General features: G+C 34.2%; 1 protein-coding gene across 4 annotated transcripts in view; it reads right to left on the reverse strand.

Annotated features, from left to right (window-relative positions):
- Positions 1 to 17,867, reverse strand: part of LOC105217224 (uncharacterized) — a 136,988-nt gene that overhangs the window by 8,385 nt on the left and 110,736 nt on the right. The window contains exon 1 of one of the 4 annotated variants that reach the window (XM_054225696.1): positions 1,761 to 2,154. The exons of the other annotated variants lie outside the window; for them this stretch is intronic. The gene's annotated coding sequence lies outside the window, so the exon portion shown is untranslated. Of the gene's footprint in view, positions 1 to 1,760; positions 2,155 to 17,867 lie in introns of those variants that run through there. 4 annotated transcript variants of the gene reach the window in all.

The following is a 17,867-nucleotide window of genomic DNA, read 5'->3' on the forward strand; positions in this document are numbered from 1 at the left end:
TCGGACATATATTCTTTTTGCTATTGCCGGCACCGTTTTCTAACACTTGTGAAAATGAAAACTCGAGAAAACGCGCTTTAAAGTTTTCGGAGAGCATTCGCACCTGCTCGACGCTCGGCCACTAAAACTGCTCTAGCTTCGAAAATATGTCGAATTGGCCTCTGGAATTTTAAAGACATATTCTTGGATAGTTTTGGAAGAGATATAAAACAAAACAAAAAAAAACGATTTTTTGAAGCCTGTAAAGCAGACTACTGCCTTAAGCGAGATAATTGCAAGATATACTTTATAAATTAAACGCTCAAAGAACAGTATAATCCGAATAATGATATTAAGATTATGATATGTTTTTTTCATTGCTTTTTTGGAGTGGGTTTAACAGAAAATTCCTTCGTGACGACATAAAAAAACCAAAAGAAAATTTCGTTTACAATTACTTAGATAGGCTTGATACTTATTTTTTTTTTTAGTTTTACGTCCTTCCTCGGGTGTCTCCACCTTGAGCAACATTTGAGCAGGGGTAGTCGAGAAATGTCAGTGCAAAAATGTGCAATATTTATCACCAAATAAATTATTATCTTCAGAATGCATCATGCAGCAAGCAGAAGACAGGGTTCAACTGAATCACACACTTAATCTTGAAAAATATTATCTTTATGAATCAGTACGTTTTTATTTATTCAAATTCAGCGTAATACATCAACAAATAAAATAAGAGAATGAAATGCGAAAAAAGGTGTTTATCATGTAGACATTTTGCGAAATAAGTAATTGGGAGTACTTGAAAAATTAATTGTGCAATCAGTAGGCGATTCAAAATGAAATAAAAGCAGCAATTAATAAGCGTGAGCGCTGCCCAGAGGTGTAACAAAGTCAAATGAATTGGACAATGAACCTGACGCTGACGCTGACGCTGACGTTGCACATAAAACAAGCAGCGAAAAATGAAAACAGAAAAACATTTTTTTTTTTTAATTTATTTTTTTTTTCGAATAATGCAAAGCAATAAAAAGTTAAGACAAAATAAACACTTTTCAATCATAAATGCATACAATAAATACCGTGAATTGGTAGAGGCACACTTAAGCGTACATTTACGGTGGCTTTTACGAGCATCAATGCGCAAAATTGCAGATTACGGTAAAAATGCGAGTATTTTAAGTGCAAAAAGTATGCGCTGGCTCATTGCAACAGAGGTGTGCATACAGTGCGTAGTCTTCATAAATAATTTTATCTATTTTTTTTGAATAATGAGAGTTTTTGACTTATAGTTCATTTGGCGAGTGCCTTGCACGCATGCGTTAACTGTTTCCAAACTATTTATGAGCACTTAAAAATTTCGAAAATTCACTTATAACACATTTTTTTGTTTTTTATTATTTTTTTTGTTGCATTAAACGCACTTGCACCAGTGAAATAACGGTTTTCATGCTTAATGACTGGCAATAAAGTTTATTATTATCCGCCAGGCAGCAGCTAGCAGTTTGAGATTTGACGAGGAGAGAGAGGGGGGCATGCGAATTGCTTGCGCTGTGATTTTGCTTAAACGGTCAATGCTTTGCAAATTATTGGGCGAAACAAAAAAATATAATGATTTTTATTAAGCTTCAACTTCAACTAACTTTCACTAGAAAACAAGGAATTTTTCAAAATTTTTTTTACGAAATTTTCATCGCAGCAACTCTAAAACCGCCACAAATACATATTCAATGCCTCTCCAGCATTCACTTTTAATACAAATTTCGTTAGTGTAAACTTACAAGTCAAAGTCAAAATATGTGTGTTTACGAGCGTTGAGCAAAATGTTGACAGGCGTGCGTCCTTAACCTTTGCCGGCAAATGCGAAACAAAAACAACGCACACATACATGTATACTAATGTAGTTTTTGTGTTTTTTGTAGATTTTATTTCCTTTCATTCCAATTTTGATTTTAATTTTTTTGTTTGTCTGCGACCGCAGCCGCAGCAATTAAACGTTGATTTAAATTTAATGTGTTCAACCTGTACGTGAGTGGCAAGACAAAATAAGCCGTTGTTTACATAGCCTTATACCTTTAACGCACAAAATACACAGATACAACCACAAATTATTAAATATTCATGCGTTCGTTTGCTCATATACTGTCGAAGCTCAGCGCTCAACCCGGTAATTTTTGTAACTTCTGTCACATGGATGTCAGCCGCAAATTTATATTATTTAAGATACTCAAAATTTTTAATTGACAGCTTTTCATACACACACTTACAAATATGTACAAACACATATTCATATGTGTATATGTATGCTTTCATGGCGAAGCGGAAATTCGCCAAAACTGTCATGTCACGAAAATAATAGCGAATATCGGCGACCACCAATATATGTAGCTATGCGCGTATTTAAAAGGCAAGCGATAAAAATTCTCAAAAATAAAGCGAAGAAGTAGAAGCAACATTTATCAATAAGCGAAAAAATGCATCATCGTAAATATTTTTGGCAGTTCGTAAACATTTGGACACATTATATTGGACGTACAATATGTATGAATGGTAGCGAGCGGCCAGTGTGACGCAAAAGTATTCATAACACAAAAAAAAATAAAAAAAAAATAACAAAAAAAATTATTCATAAAAAATACTGTAAAAAAACAATATTTTAAGGACGACAGAAAAAATAAAAATTAAAAAATTGATAAATACAATTTTTAAAAACAAAAAATTAAACAAGTAAGGAAAGTCTAAGTTCGAGTGGAACCGAACATTTTATACTTTCGCAATTTATTGCTATATTTTTATTAAGATAACACAATTTGACACATACATATATTCGGCATAAATTCCAATAGAATAACGAAAATCATCATATATGGTATATGAGGGCTGAGGTAATTCCTGAACCGATGTCTTGCATAATAACATAACATTATTTTCACCACCAAGGCAAACTATATCCAAGACGCTCCCTTAATTTAGATAAGATATTTCACATATTAACCGATTTATAAGGTATTAATCCCATCGTGTTTTTGAAAATCCTATAATTAGGTATATGGAAGCTAGGGAAAGTTGTGACCCGATTTTAACCATTTTTGGTACATAGACATACTATTTGTTGAAAAAGATTCCTTTTGAATCACATTCAAATATCTGAGAGATTTACCGATATTTTCGGTGAAAAATTAAAAATTTCCCTTAGGCAGTGAGTTCTTCATCTTCCGAGATCTTGAAAGGTTATAGCCCGATTTTGAAAATTTTTTCACAAGTGAAGCCAGAGATGATATGCACTATTTGTCTGATATTTCATTCCGCTATCTTCATTGGTTCCTAAAGTATATATTATAAAATGAACGAATCGGATGGAATTTAAAATTGAGTTATATGGAAAGTAGGCGTGGCTGTGAACCGTTTTCTCCTATTTTTCATCCGTGTCATCAGCGGTCAAATATTACATACCGAATTTCTTTGAAATCGGCCGAGTAGTTCCTGAGATATGGTTTTTGACCCATAAGTGGGCGACGCCACGTCTATTTTCCATTTTGAGCTTCCTTCTGTCATTTTTTTTTGTAAAATTTAGTGTTTCTGATGCTTTATGTTAGTGAGTTATCGCACTTTTAGTAATTTTTAACACAACCTTTGTATGGAAGGTGGGCATGGTTATTATCCGATTCCCCATATTATTATAGTGTGTAATGGGGTATTAAGCGATTTCGATATTTATAACTCTATATCTAACTCGTTTATTTTATGACTTACAAACAACTGTTATGTGAACAAAACTTTAATACTCTCTTAGCAACTTTGTTTGCGAGAGTATAGAAATAAAAAAAACACTTATATATCCCAATGTAAATAATTAAAAAATAATAATTTTAATCGAAAAGTATATAAAAATTAATCATAATATACCTAGATATGAAGGCATATATAATTTTACAAAAAAAAAAAAAAAGTTAATTGTAGAAAGAATAACGTAAAAAATTTAAATTTAATTTACAATAACTATTTCACTCACTCCTGATCCTCAGTACACATATTTTATAAAAAAATTGTTGAAAACTTTCTGTTAATTTATCATAAGAATATTAAAATCATATCCAAAACACTTTTATTACCCACTGTACCGTACCTAAAGGTGGTGTCATGTTTGCATATATGTATTTTTGTACTTAAAATTTACAATTTCGTACTTGATTCGCAATGTTGTTGACTTATACACTGCCGGTATCGGTTGTCTGTCTCGCTGCTGATATCAATCTATGTATAAATCAATGGTAACGAGCAGATTGAATAAATAAAAACGCACAGCAAATGACAAATATGTGCGATAACATAACACTTTTAACGCCAGACAAGCTGGCAAGTCAGCACATTTATATGCAAACATAAAATTTTGTGTGTAAAAGGTATTAAAAATAAATAAATAAATAAGTAAATAAAGAACATATTAGTGGAATTTTTTGATCAAAAATACTTTTTTTATTATTATTGCAGCAATATTGCACCATATAGTTTATCTTGGGATAATAAAACACATTTTACGATTGATATAACTAATTGCACTTTTCGTAAACACTCGTGTACGTGGAGAGCGTTGCAAAAAAAAAGTTCTGCAAATAAAAATGTCTCATATGTACGTTGAGAGCAATTGTGCCATAAATTCATAGGTACAGATATATTATATATCATATAATCATAATATCATATATATCATTTAACAAATATATCACCTGTTCTACCCTTTTCGGAGATTATTTTGGCATTTTCGAAAACTGAATTTTATATTTGTATACCCTGAACAGGGCATATTAAGTTTGTCACGAAGTTTGTAACACCCAGAAGGAAGCGTCGGAGGCCATATAAAGTATATATATAAATGATCAGTATGTTGAACTGGGTCGATTTAGTCATGTCCGTCTGTCTGACCGTCCGTCCGTCTGTCTGTCTGCATATATACGAACTAGTCCTTCAGTTTTTAAGATATCGTTTGTTATTTTCTCTTCAAGAAGCTGCTCATTTGTCGGAACTGCCGATATCGGACCACTATATCATATAGCTGCCATACAAATTGAACGATCGGAATCAAGGGCTTGTTTGGAAAACTTCCGCATTTTACTAGATATCTTCACGAAATTTGGTGTGAGTTATTGCCCATAGAAATAATTTAATCTCCGAAAAAATTGTTCAGATCGGTTCATTATAGCATATAGCTGCCATACAAACTGAACGAATCAAGGGCTTGTATGGAAAACTTCCGCATTTTACTACATATCTTCACGAAATTTGGTGTGAGTTATTGCTCATAGAAATAATTTAATCTCCGAAAAAATTGTTCAGATCGGTTCACTATAGCAAATAGCTGTCATACAAACTGAACGATCGGAATCAAGGGCTTGTATGGAAAACTTCCGCATTTTACTAGATATCTTCACGAAATTTGGTGTGAGTTATTGCCCATAGAAATAATTTAATCTCCGAAAAAATTGTTCAGATCGGTTCACTATAGCATATAGCTGTCATACAAACTGAACGATCGGAATCAAGGGCTTGTATGGAAAATTTTCGCATTTGACGTGGTATCTTCACGAAATTTGACATGGATTATTGCTTAAGGTAATAATATAATCTCCGAAGAAATTGTACAGATCAGTTAACTATATAACCTTAATGTTTCTAGCAAAGAACCCGGCTAAAAAGAATTAGTAAAATGTTTTCTTTTTTTTACTTACTTTTTCTTACCTCTTTAGATTTGCTTAAACACATAGTTACTAAAAGAAATGCACCTGTGAAGGGTATATTAGCTTGGGTACACCCGAAGTTAACGTTTTTTCTTGTTTATACAGAGTGTGCACCATCTCCTACATGGTCAGGATTGAGCTTGCTTGGGCATGTTTTGGAAACCTCAATTCTTATTAAGAATATTACCGATCAACAGCTCTCGTGTCAATAAATGGCATATGGAAGATTTCCTCCACAGAGAAGCAAAGATAGAAAAACCTCTGCAGCCATTGTGAAAAATTTCAAACACAGAGAGTATCTTGAAATATCTGTCGAAGAAAATGAGAACCCGATTTACTCAAAACACCAAAACTACTCAGGATAACCCTAATAAAAACCTTCAAAGTATGACTAATATTGGATCCAATCAAATTTTAATGTCCAAGAGCACGTGAAAAGCATAATTGATTTCAAGATATTCAAATTATGTGGTTACAGCTGAACAAATTTGTGAAAGCATAATCAAATAGGCTTCTAAAGTTGATGCCATATGAGTATTCCAAGTAGTTATGAATGTTATGCTAATTACTGAATTAATTGCGGTTAGAAGAATTTGTGGTAGAAGGTATAGGGTTTCCAACCCTCTCCACTGAAATTATTAGTTGTGAGACAAATAGAGAATAAGAGGCGCCATTTGAAGTGGTCTGTGTTCCACTTAAGCAACTGAAGTAGTCTGAAACACTTAAAAAACGAAACAAAATTCAAGCAGTGAATCAGCAAAAACTAATAAATAATTAAACAAAAATTAATTAAGTTATCAAAAAATAACAAAAACAATGTGTTTCAATAAAAATTGTGTCAGTTGCCCATTTATACGCCATGAAAGTGGACAACTGCATACATTATGAATTTTATATAAACAAACTGCTTACGAAGGTGGAGATCACTGCAATCTATTACAAAACCTACAACTGTAAAGCTGCAGCTCGCCACTCAAGACGAAGAATAAGAAGAAAACGTTGCATTCTAATTAAGTTTTCCGAGAATTCTGCAGGGGGAATATTGTTAAATGGAATTTGAAATGCGATATTGACTGCACTGCACTGCACTTCAGAGCCATTGGCTGCTGGTGAAGAAACAACAAACAACAATAGCTAATGCAGCAACAACAACAAACAATAACTAATGCAGCAACAACAACAAACAATAGCTAAGACAGCAGCAACAATAACAAATACAACAACAACAACAAACAATAACTAATACAACAACAACAAACAAAAGCTAATAATACAACAACAACAACAGTGCAATATGTAAGCAACAAGAATGCTGGAGAAATTAAAAGCTAACAAAATGCAAATGCCACAATTGAAATCAGAGCGCATCCAAAGACGCACAAATAAAATAGACCAACAAACATACAACAACATACATACATATGTATGTGTGTGCGTGTGTGACAAAATAGATTAACAAAAGCAATAATAAATAATGCAAACACCTCAAGAGAATAGGTGAAAGATGCATGTGAATGTGTATGTGTGTCGGCAACCAGCATTCGAGTACAAATCTCAACAGCTTGGAAGACAGACAACAACACCGGGCGCACAGTTGCATGCAGCTCAAACAACAAAGGTTGCTGACTGTTGGCGCGTAGTTGTCAGTTGCTAGTATGTGTGTATGTGTCCGCACGAACGCAGTTGTTACACATGTAATGCTTGTAATCCATGCCGAAATGCCCGAGACACTGTGATAGAAAACTGCAAGAATACGAGAGGGCAAACACTTCTGCGTCGACTTTGTGCTTTATAATTTGCTCCCAACCGCCTGTTGTTGTTGTTGCTGTTGTTGTTCTTGCAAAAAGGTCAATGTACATATATAATTTAGATATTTGAATTATGAAACTAAATAAGCAAGTCTGCGCGACAACTAGAATGCCATACACCCCATTCAACTCCTCTCAACTCCTTGCTTGCTGTTTTGGCTTAGTATTTGTTGTTGTTGCTATTAGTTGGCGACATGCAGCAACTCATCCTATTTATTCAGCGACTTAACATTTATGTGGTACAGTCAGTCAGTCAGTCGGGATTAACCTTTCGCATTAACAGGCGCTCCATGACAACCAGCCAACGGTGCGCTTGGTGCGTGAGAGTAGCAGAGTGCAAATATTTCACTTCACGTGGCAACAACAATGAGCAGGATATCATAAACAAACAGTAACCGCTATAAGCAGCATATGCTGAATGTGTGTGTGTGATGTGATGTGCTGCATGTTGCAAGATGCAAGTTGAAGTTCAGAAGCGGCCGTTTTGTATGCACACAGATAATGCTGGTAAATATGATATGAGTGCTCATGCATAAAAATTTATAAATGTACAGATGTATGTATGTATGCAATTTTCACACAACTTCCGTATTGTTTGTGCGACAGCGAAAATATGACATGAGTGTGTCAAAAAAGCAGAAAAATAAAGTAGCTACAAAATGTACAGCTTATATAAAAGTAATAGGTGCAAAATATTGTGTTTTGTCTGTGACATTCTTATGTCAAATCGGATGAAAAATTCGCAAAATACTTAAAATGAAGTTTCGTCTTCCTTTGGCTTGGATGCTTCATGTATGCTAGACGAAAACCCATGGCCTTGGAACACCAACCAATATACGATCAAAAGCGTGGTACATTCTTGGTAAGGAGGAACTCTGCATCAGTATTATAGTAGGAATCTTCAGAGGATATTTCATTCTGTGAGCTCACTTGAGAGTACAAAAAGGATAATGATAGTTCAAATGCGATCGATTGAAGCCAGACATCATTTATATGATCCCAAATAGTCCTAGTCTATTTACAGAGAGCCTTACATATATAGGCGAGATCTTTCTCAGATTACAAATATTTCCAAGGATTTGGAACTTAAAACCGATTTATAACTTCTCGGGAACATTTAGAGATACTATACTACTTGGAAAAAAATTGTATACTTGAAATACAAAATTGGATGAAGGAAATTGCCGACCAAGTTAAGGGGCACACCTAGTGTGAAAATCGATATAACATATACAAATTTCAAATCGATATCTCAAATGGTTTTTGAGTTATAGCAATTGAAAGAGTAGCCGCTCGGCAGCTAGAGAGTCTCATTAGCTACGAGACGTACCTGTGGTAATGTTCAGAGTCTACTGTCCCTTCCAGCCCCTATAACATGATTCCGGTTTCTATTGTTGGCTCTCAGGTATACTAAAATATATCATTATAATAATTTCTAGAAATTTCTAGAAATTTTTCACTATCCACTTACAACAGTGAAAACGAACATTTTATCTTTAAACGCGTTTTTCTCGAATCAGCATTTTCCGAATTTGCTGCAGTGATTACTCAAAAACAAATGATCCGATCGCTATCGAATTTTTTTTACATGTTCTATATATAGTTCTCCGTACTAGCAAAAAAAATCTTCTATCGATTTTTGATCTGATCAAAAAATCGAATTTTGGCAGGCCAGAAACGACCAACATTTTGGGTAAAATTCGACTATTTAAAAAAAAAACCGCCATATTGTCAATTTTTGATTTGATTGAAGGACCTTTTTTTTCGCGCCGTTGGAGATCGACTATAACTTAAAAAATATAACATTTTTTTCTTCAAAAATTTCACTGTATATTCTTGAAACATGTATAAATATATTCTTAAAATTTTGAAATAATTGATAAAGTACTTTTTTTTACAAAAATTCCCAAAAATTACCTTTTTTTTAGGCCATTACACTAGGCACACCTCTTAAGTAAGGAATTCATATTATCAGGGAAGATATAGAACTTAAACGATCTCATTATCATAAGCGAAATAGGAAATATGAAAAGGAAATACAGAAAGTCAGTAGACGGACCAACTGTTGAATGATATATAAATCGTAAGGATCTTGAAGATCTCAAATGCCATTGATATGACATGGTTATAGTTGAAACCAATAATCGTTTCATACATTAATTTAGAAACTATTATCACCTTAATCACTTAATTGAGGAATCTCAATACGAAAAACTCTTCAGAAATAGGTTAATAATTGAATGCAATAAAAGGGGGAAAACTTGATATTGAACACATGGACTACAAAATCAACCCAATTAACCACGAAATGATATTGTTGCTAATTGATTTCAGTTTTTGACTTAAATAACAATTTAACGAGATAAACAACAAAACAAGAGAAAACAAAAACAGAACGGATGCAACAACAGGGGCAATTGCACTTAAGCACGGAAGCTTTCACTTTCTGACACAATCGCTGGCCTTATATCATAATCCATGTCACATGCGGCACCGAACGAAATGCAATGATGCGGGAATGAACCGGAGTATTCGACAACAGTGCATCTTTATAAAAGGCATCGATACATGCAAACGAACTGATTTCATGCCATTACGGCACAGATATGCAACAATAAATATATTTATGCAGACCAAAAAGCATACTTTATAATGATGCGGCGTGCAGACGACAGGAAAACTGAAATTCCAAAGTGAATGCAACTTCATCTCGCCAAAAGAAAGAAATCGAATCGAAATCCGGTCTGGCCAACTATAGTTCGGTCACTTGTGCGGCACAAGTGTCTTCCTTCAACTGCCAATGCCATCACTCAATTGCCAACTGCGCCATACAAGCGTGCAACATGCCACAATCGCGTATGACGACGGCCACATGGCAGAAGGCGGCCGAAAAGCCGAACAAGTCATCGATGGCAATGACAATTGGTTAAGCGATTTACAAAGCAATGCAAAACCGTTAAGGCACAAATGTCAACTGTTTTGAAATTGAGAGGTAAATGTGGTAAACTCGATAAACGAAATTAAATTTTATTATTTTTTTAAAAACAAAGTAGCCTTCAGAAACAGTTTTGATGTTAATCAATTAAGTTTATTTTTTCTGTTACTTCTAATTCTCTTCTACAAATTTTGTACGAGGAAGTTGATCTTCAAAAAAAAAAAATAGTTCGTTTCAATAAAGCTGAAAAGGCCGCACTTTCTATCTCTCTAAAAAACAGAAGAGGCCAATAACTACTAACCGAGTTTTTAGTTTTCCGAGCTGGTTAAGCAGCTCATATACTCCAGAACACCAATTCTTCTTATATCTTTTATGAATCACTGCGATCCTCAGATGAAATTTCTTGCATTGCCAACCCGATCCATCTATTTGGAACCAGTTCTCCTAACAATCATACCGACTTTAAACAATACACCCCATTAAAACTAGTTGAATCAGGACCACGTTCCTGAAATCGTTCATCAATTTCTAGAAGACGTAGTTGAAAATTCTGTCATTGATTATTGATAAATAATGCTACTTAAGAAAGAAGATGAACGGAAGTTATTTTATCAATTTTACTCACCTAAAATGTTTAAAAAGTTCAACAAACATATTGGTAGGTGGCCTAGATAGATTGAAACATGGTCATTATTTTAAATTTTCTAGTGAAGATTGTGGTTTGAAATAAGTACAAAGACAGTTAGGGTAGCACTGCATCTAACTTTAGCTGTTTGAGTTTCAGAAAAAATATGGAAGAAATTCTTGATACAAAGATCGAGGAAAAGGCCCAGTAAATTGAAGACAATGGATCTTCTTGGTTTCAAGTAGCGAGAAAGATCTTCTATCTATAGTAGAACAGTATAGTATAGATTCTATACTATTTATTTAAGTGTTATACAATTCGAAAGAAATGAAAAATTATAGTGTTCCCTCGACAGTCAAGTATATATAACTAGAATTCTCTAAGTTTTATATACCCCCAAAGACGGTTATCTCGACCAAAATCTTTAATACTTTCTACGTTGAAAGTCTGAGTTTATATGAACTTAATTTAAACTTTTCAATTAATATTGCCTTTTGTGCGCCATAAAAAACAGATTGCTACAGATTACCAAGGAAACATTTTAATTCAACCGACAGCCATGTAAAAAGGACACTCAAAAAATATTTATTTTCTCATATGATTGTACTCGTACATAAACAGATTTCGCATTTATTTACAATTAATTTGTTTACAGACACTTTGACACAATCTCGTTATTTGTGCCGCCACCATCTTGTTGGTCATTGTCTACTGTCTGGCCCACACTGCGTATGAGTGTTCGCATAAAAAATACGAAAACATAAAAACAGAAACGGCAGTTATTTATTGTGAAAAATGATATGTGCGCAATGGACAACAAAGGACTTTAATAAATATTGACAGCATTACAAACCAAAATGGGAAAAAAACAAACAAATCTGTCAGTTAGGCAGCGCTTAGGCTAGTAGACGTGGACTTCTATGCCGTAGAAGACTGAAATCGAGAGCTTAGAAGGAGAGGTTGGAGGTTGGAGCTTACAGCAAAATGTCGCCGCAACAAGCACTGTGTAAATATAAAGTTATTTATGCTCTACAACAACAACATGACGAGCAGAGACGGCAACAATATTTTTTATGCGCCAATGTCCAGCGCGTGTTAATTTGATAAATATACGCCCACACATGAGTTTTTTGTCAAGGAGTGGCAGTCAACAGGCGAAGGCACTTAGATTTGGCTGGGTTCTAAAATTACTTTATGACAAATGGGCGTCGTAAAAAGGAAGAAAATGTATGCAAAAGTAATCAAAAACTGTTGCTACATACAATGAGTGGTATAGTGGCCTTAATAGCATTATGTGCTTTATTCGGCTTCTGAGCTTTTCAAGCAGCTTTATGTGTTTCATTAGTAACCAAATAATAATAATCTCCCCCCTAACTCACATTTTATACGCTTGTATAAATGCCTGAAAGCAAAGTTCATTAATTAAATTAAAACTTTAAACTCACCACTTGACAGACTGACACTCAAAAGACCGTTAAAGATAGTTGCACAAACTTAAGTAGCTTGGCAAGGCAGTGAGCTTAGAAGGGTATGAGTGCATCCAGTGGCCCCACCTATCGCTTACAAATCGTGAGGTCAGTGGCGTGTGCCATAAACTGATACTCAGTACTCGCTTTTAAGGGAAGCCACGTCAGGGTTGTTGTTGTTGGGAAGGATACACCACCACACATCCGAGCAAGTCAGTATGGAAATTGTTTTTGACATGCAATCAACTAAGTAAAACATAAAGTTCATGATATACACATGAAACTATGTAAAGTAATAATTTTCCACTTTGCTACGAAGCAGTGAAAGTTAAATGCTTGCATGTAAGTGTGGGTGTCAGAACACGCCTCTGTCTGGACATGTAATTTTTGCATAAACCGTTAGTTGTTACACTTGGAGGTTCTTTGTTGCACTTGTGGCATAGCTGTTGCTTGCATTAAATGATCCTTGTAAGAATTTTATTGGCGGTTATTGGGTGCATTGGAGATGGTTGAAAACAAAATATGTAAATGATTTGAAATTAGCTTCGTTAGCTCTGCTGCTCTGCTGCTCTAGTGTGTATTGGCTTTTATTGGCAAGCTATGAGGGTGGTCTAATGATTGATGATTGAAACATTGTAAGCTGAGTAGTCAGTTTGCTGACGCATTTATTAAGCTCTGGTGTTGATGGGAATTAATGAAGTTTGTTGACCTCTGAAAAGGCAACCACTGGAGTTCCAAGAAAGACTACATCAATAGTTTAGTGATGGGTAGAGCTTTTCGGTATACATATATTAGGCAAGGGTTGGAATTAAGCGTCCCACTTAAATTTCGTTTTAATATTTATTTACTTTTCTTTCGGTATATTTCAAGATGAAATACAATTGAAAGAATAATCAAAAGTTAAGGGTTAAGTTAATATATATATATATGAGTAAGCACACACAAAATTTCAAGTCGAACCGTCGAATATTTTCTTTCAAAACTTTAAACTCGTTTTTCTCGAAACGGTGTTTTCAAAGTCGGTGAGCAAGATTTCTCAGAAACTCTCGGTCTGTAATTTTTACACAAGCTTCTTAACTATATTTTTTAGTAATTAATCGAAGGATTTCCCCATCCGATGAAAATTTCTAATTTTTATAAACAATTAAAACCCGAAATTTTGGTCGAAAATCGAACCTTTTGCTTTGAGTATCCGCCATTTTGTCAAAAAAAAAATTTTTTTTGCTAATTCCTTCGATCAATCACCATATTATTTATTATATTAATGAGATTTATTTGGTTTTTGCATCTTAGATGATCCAGTCCAGAGATATCGTGCTTACCACAAGACGCCTTTTTTTTGCGGACCTCTGCAAAATTGGCAATATCAACGTTCCCGATAAATATTTTTGGCAATAAAAAATATGTGAATATAGTTTAAGGTTGTCATAATATACCTGCCAAGTTTCAAATCAATAAACCAAATAGTTTGCTTAAAAAAAATTCTTGAAAAATACCTTTTTTTTCGACCTCCTAACTGTAAATAAACCCTTAATAGTTATCTCAGTAAAAGATTCAGATGACAGGAATATGAGGGTGATCTAGTAGTTAGCCAACCTAATATGTTCATTAATACCTAGGCAAGTGAAAAATTCTAGGCAAGCACTGTGGGTATAGTGAGAGCTCACAATCCAGGCAATGACTGCACATGGATCCTCAATAAACCCTTGCTGGAATGATTGAGTATATCACAGGAATCGCAGGGAATTGCAAGGCTAATGAGCTTTCTAGGCTAGGTACATCAGTCTCACCCACAGTAGCATGGAAATAAGTAGGAGCATCAGTATCCTCTCGTAATTTATTACTGGATGGATTGGTCACTGGCACTTGTTCTGTCGCAAGGTTCTTTTGGAGCAAGGAAAATCGCAAACGGTCTAGGGAAATCTTCACCTTCAGTAAAGTCAATCTTTCCATAGTCATAGCGGTTCTAACTGGCCATTGCCCCATCGGGATACACGCAGTCAAACCAAAAATTTTACTGGACGCTATCTGCAGAAGCTACTTGGAGGCGAATGAGGTAGATTATTCCAAACATTTCACTTTGGTATGCCTGCCTTTGCGAGATCTGGGCGGAAATTTCTGGGATCTTTTTTGTGCTTAGCTAAAAATAATATGAAACCCTCTTATTCTGATAACTTTAGTTTCCAACCGTGTATAACACTTTCTTTTTCAAAAACACTAACAACTATTCTTTATTTAAAAAAAAAAAAAACAATAATTCACCGCTTGCAATTAGGCTTTGCCTGGTTTTTCATTCTATGATGTTCAAATAAGCGGATAAATCAATTAGCGAAGTCAATTACATGCAGTAATAAGTTTGAAATTTATAAGCGCCTCGTTTATAGATATGTAAATATTGTAAATATTTTAGACATTGTTAAGCCGCTAACGTAGCAAATTAATAACTACAGTTGTGAAATCACATTTGTGCTGTATAAAAATGCATTTACATGTTACTAATTCTAATTCTCATGTATTCAGGCTTGCATATAATAAAATTCTCCCCCAAGTTGAAATCTCAATGGCGGCGGCAACGACGATTTATGACAGTGTTTTACATATGTATGCCTCGTGTTGCGCTTACGAATTAACTGATTACTCAATAAAACTGCACCTACTAGACATGCATGTAAATTTGAAAGAAGGAAACGTGTCTTTTTAGAACCCTGAAGACATACATATGTACATAAAACCAACAAAAATGTGACTCAAATATTTGCATTTTATGATTCATGTCTAATGTAGTTACATAATCAAATGCAGCAAAAGTGCAAAATGCCGACACAGAGCGCCGTTATTTTGACACTCCTTCACTTCCTACAGCCATAATTTGCAACAATATATTGACACATCATGCTCATTAAACGCTTGCTTGCTCATGGCAGCCTTCAAGCCTATATGAGTATGCTTTAATAATTATTTAATATAAGTAAACGGTTTCTCGCATTTATGTAAATCTACAAATTTACTCAAGCCATTAGCGACATTCACACCCCAAAAAAATTGTAAAAAAAACTCCACTAAACAATTACAAAAAAAACAACAGAAAAACTATTAACTCAATTTGAATCATGACCAACCGCAACCATTCATATGAAAAGCACACAACCACAAAAGCAGTAATAGCAACAACAACAAAAACGACAAATTCATTACTTCATCACAATACTGTGAATGACAACTTCATAGAATTTGATGGGGACGCCGCCGGACAGAGCCACAGGGGTCAAGTGAAGTGAGCAATAGCGATGAGTAGTAATGAAAATATTTGAACAGGAAAATATGTAGGTAAAAGCAACAGAAACACATGACCGCAAGTTTACAACACAAGCAACAACAGCAATGCAAATGCAAATGCCGGTAACTGAAAGGAAAACAAAGAGCTGTCAGCCAACGCCAGAAAGACGACCTCACCTACTACAAAAACAAAAAATAGAAAAAAATGCCAAAAGGTAACTATTGCAGCTTGACTTTGTTGCTCTTGTTGTTGTTATTATTGTTAGTTTTTCTAACATTACAATCATGTCACTCAACATCAAAAGCGTTACATTCTTCACATGTTTGTATGTATGCACATAGATCACATCATTCCTTTATTGCTTCTGCAGCTAAAATATGAAAGGTAGACAATCAGGCGTTCGTTTAGGCAAAAGGAATCGGCATGAGGCAGTAAGAAGTAGCTGAAAGGGGTCGTCATGAGGCATAAACACAAAAAAGTTGGACACAAAAGTTTCGATATTGTAGCATAAGTTCCAACAAAGCCAAACATACCCTGACCCAATCGCCCTCTTTGGAGTAAGTGATTATCCACATACATATGTGTTTGTTTGTGTGTGTTTTTGTAAATTTATGGAGTCGTAAGTTTTTGCATGAGCATGTTTGGATCATTCAATCCCTCTTTCAATGTCATAAAATGAAGTGATTTAATCAAATCCACATCAATAAGCACATAATAGCGAAGATAACAAAAAGCAAGTTACAGCAACAACTCTATGAATTAACAGGGCAAAGATACATAGTTAAGAGCACGCTCTGAAGACTATTGAAAAAAACGAAGTTTGAGTAAACAATTGATGAACCCAAGCTATTCGTAGAGTCTCTATTGTCTTTATAAATAAAGAAAAGTAATTCTTGATTGATGATTTTAAACGAAATTTCAACATGGCCTAGAACTTCGAAGCCCATCCATCTTATTCTCCAGATCTGACTCTCAGCTACTTCTTACTGTTCTCAGATATTCCTCCCTGGAATAAATTTCCACTATAATAAAGGAGTAATTACCCAAAGTAAAGCCTATTGGGAAGCAGAAAAGCAAATCATTCTACGAAATCAAGTTATTCGAATATTTTTATTATTGGTAAAACGACTCAATCGCCACTATAATAATAATAATAAAATCGGGTTTTTCAAAAAAAAAAAAATATTTTTTTTTCTTTAAAACGACTCGAACGTTTTAGCTTCTCCTAATATAATTATTACTTGAAAGTAAATATTTTGCCCACAAATATACGGAGAACTTTAAACTGCAATTTTTTTCCGAAAACTTCCGCTAGAGGGCGCTTTGGTGGAAACTATGAATATTTTAAAACGTATTATTCGAATTCGGAAGTTGATATGTAAGGTAAAGTGGAGATTCTGAACATATAACCTTTGCAGACGATAGTACCACTCAAGAATATATACACATCTATATAATATATCTACACATACTACATGAACGTATCAGGCTACCACAAAAGCCGAATACTGCTTGTTAATTGAAAACTCTAAAACACTTCAAAGACCTTTTCCTTCCAAAGGTCACTTTTGAAGTACTCCACCTATTCATATAGGTCGAAGGTTTATAACATTCAACATACTGTATGAATTAGAAAACACATACGAAATTTATCAACAATTCTTTAAATCGTTGTGTTCTAATTATATTTATCAGAACTCGTTGAAGCCAAAAAGCCATCTGACAAACTAACAATTTTTATTTAAATGATGAGTTTTATCGCTTTTATTCTTATCATAATCTATATTGTTACTCAGTTAAGGAAGAATTCTACATCGTTCTTTAATCTGAAGAATGCAACAAAGTAATAACTTTTCTCGTTTTTCGACCTCTTGTGCGAAAATAATAATAAATTGTGCACACAATTGAAAAATATTTTATGATTATACGGAAATGCCTTTAAACAAAGAAATGTCTATCTTTATGAGGAAACATTCGCAAAAAATAAAGGCAAAAGAAATGACATATAAGTCGGTATAATTTAATTGGCAGATTAACAAAAA

This window comes from Zeugodacus cucurbitae, chromosome 2, assembly GCF_028554725.1.
Source record: "Zeugodacus cucurbitae isolate PBARC_wt_2022May chromosome 2, idZeuCucr1.2, whole genome shotgun sequence".
Classification (NCBI taxonomy): domain Eukaryota; kingdom Metazoa; phylum Arthropoda; class Insecta; order Diptera; family Tephritidae; genus Zeugodacus; species Zeugodacus cucurbitae.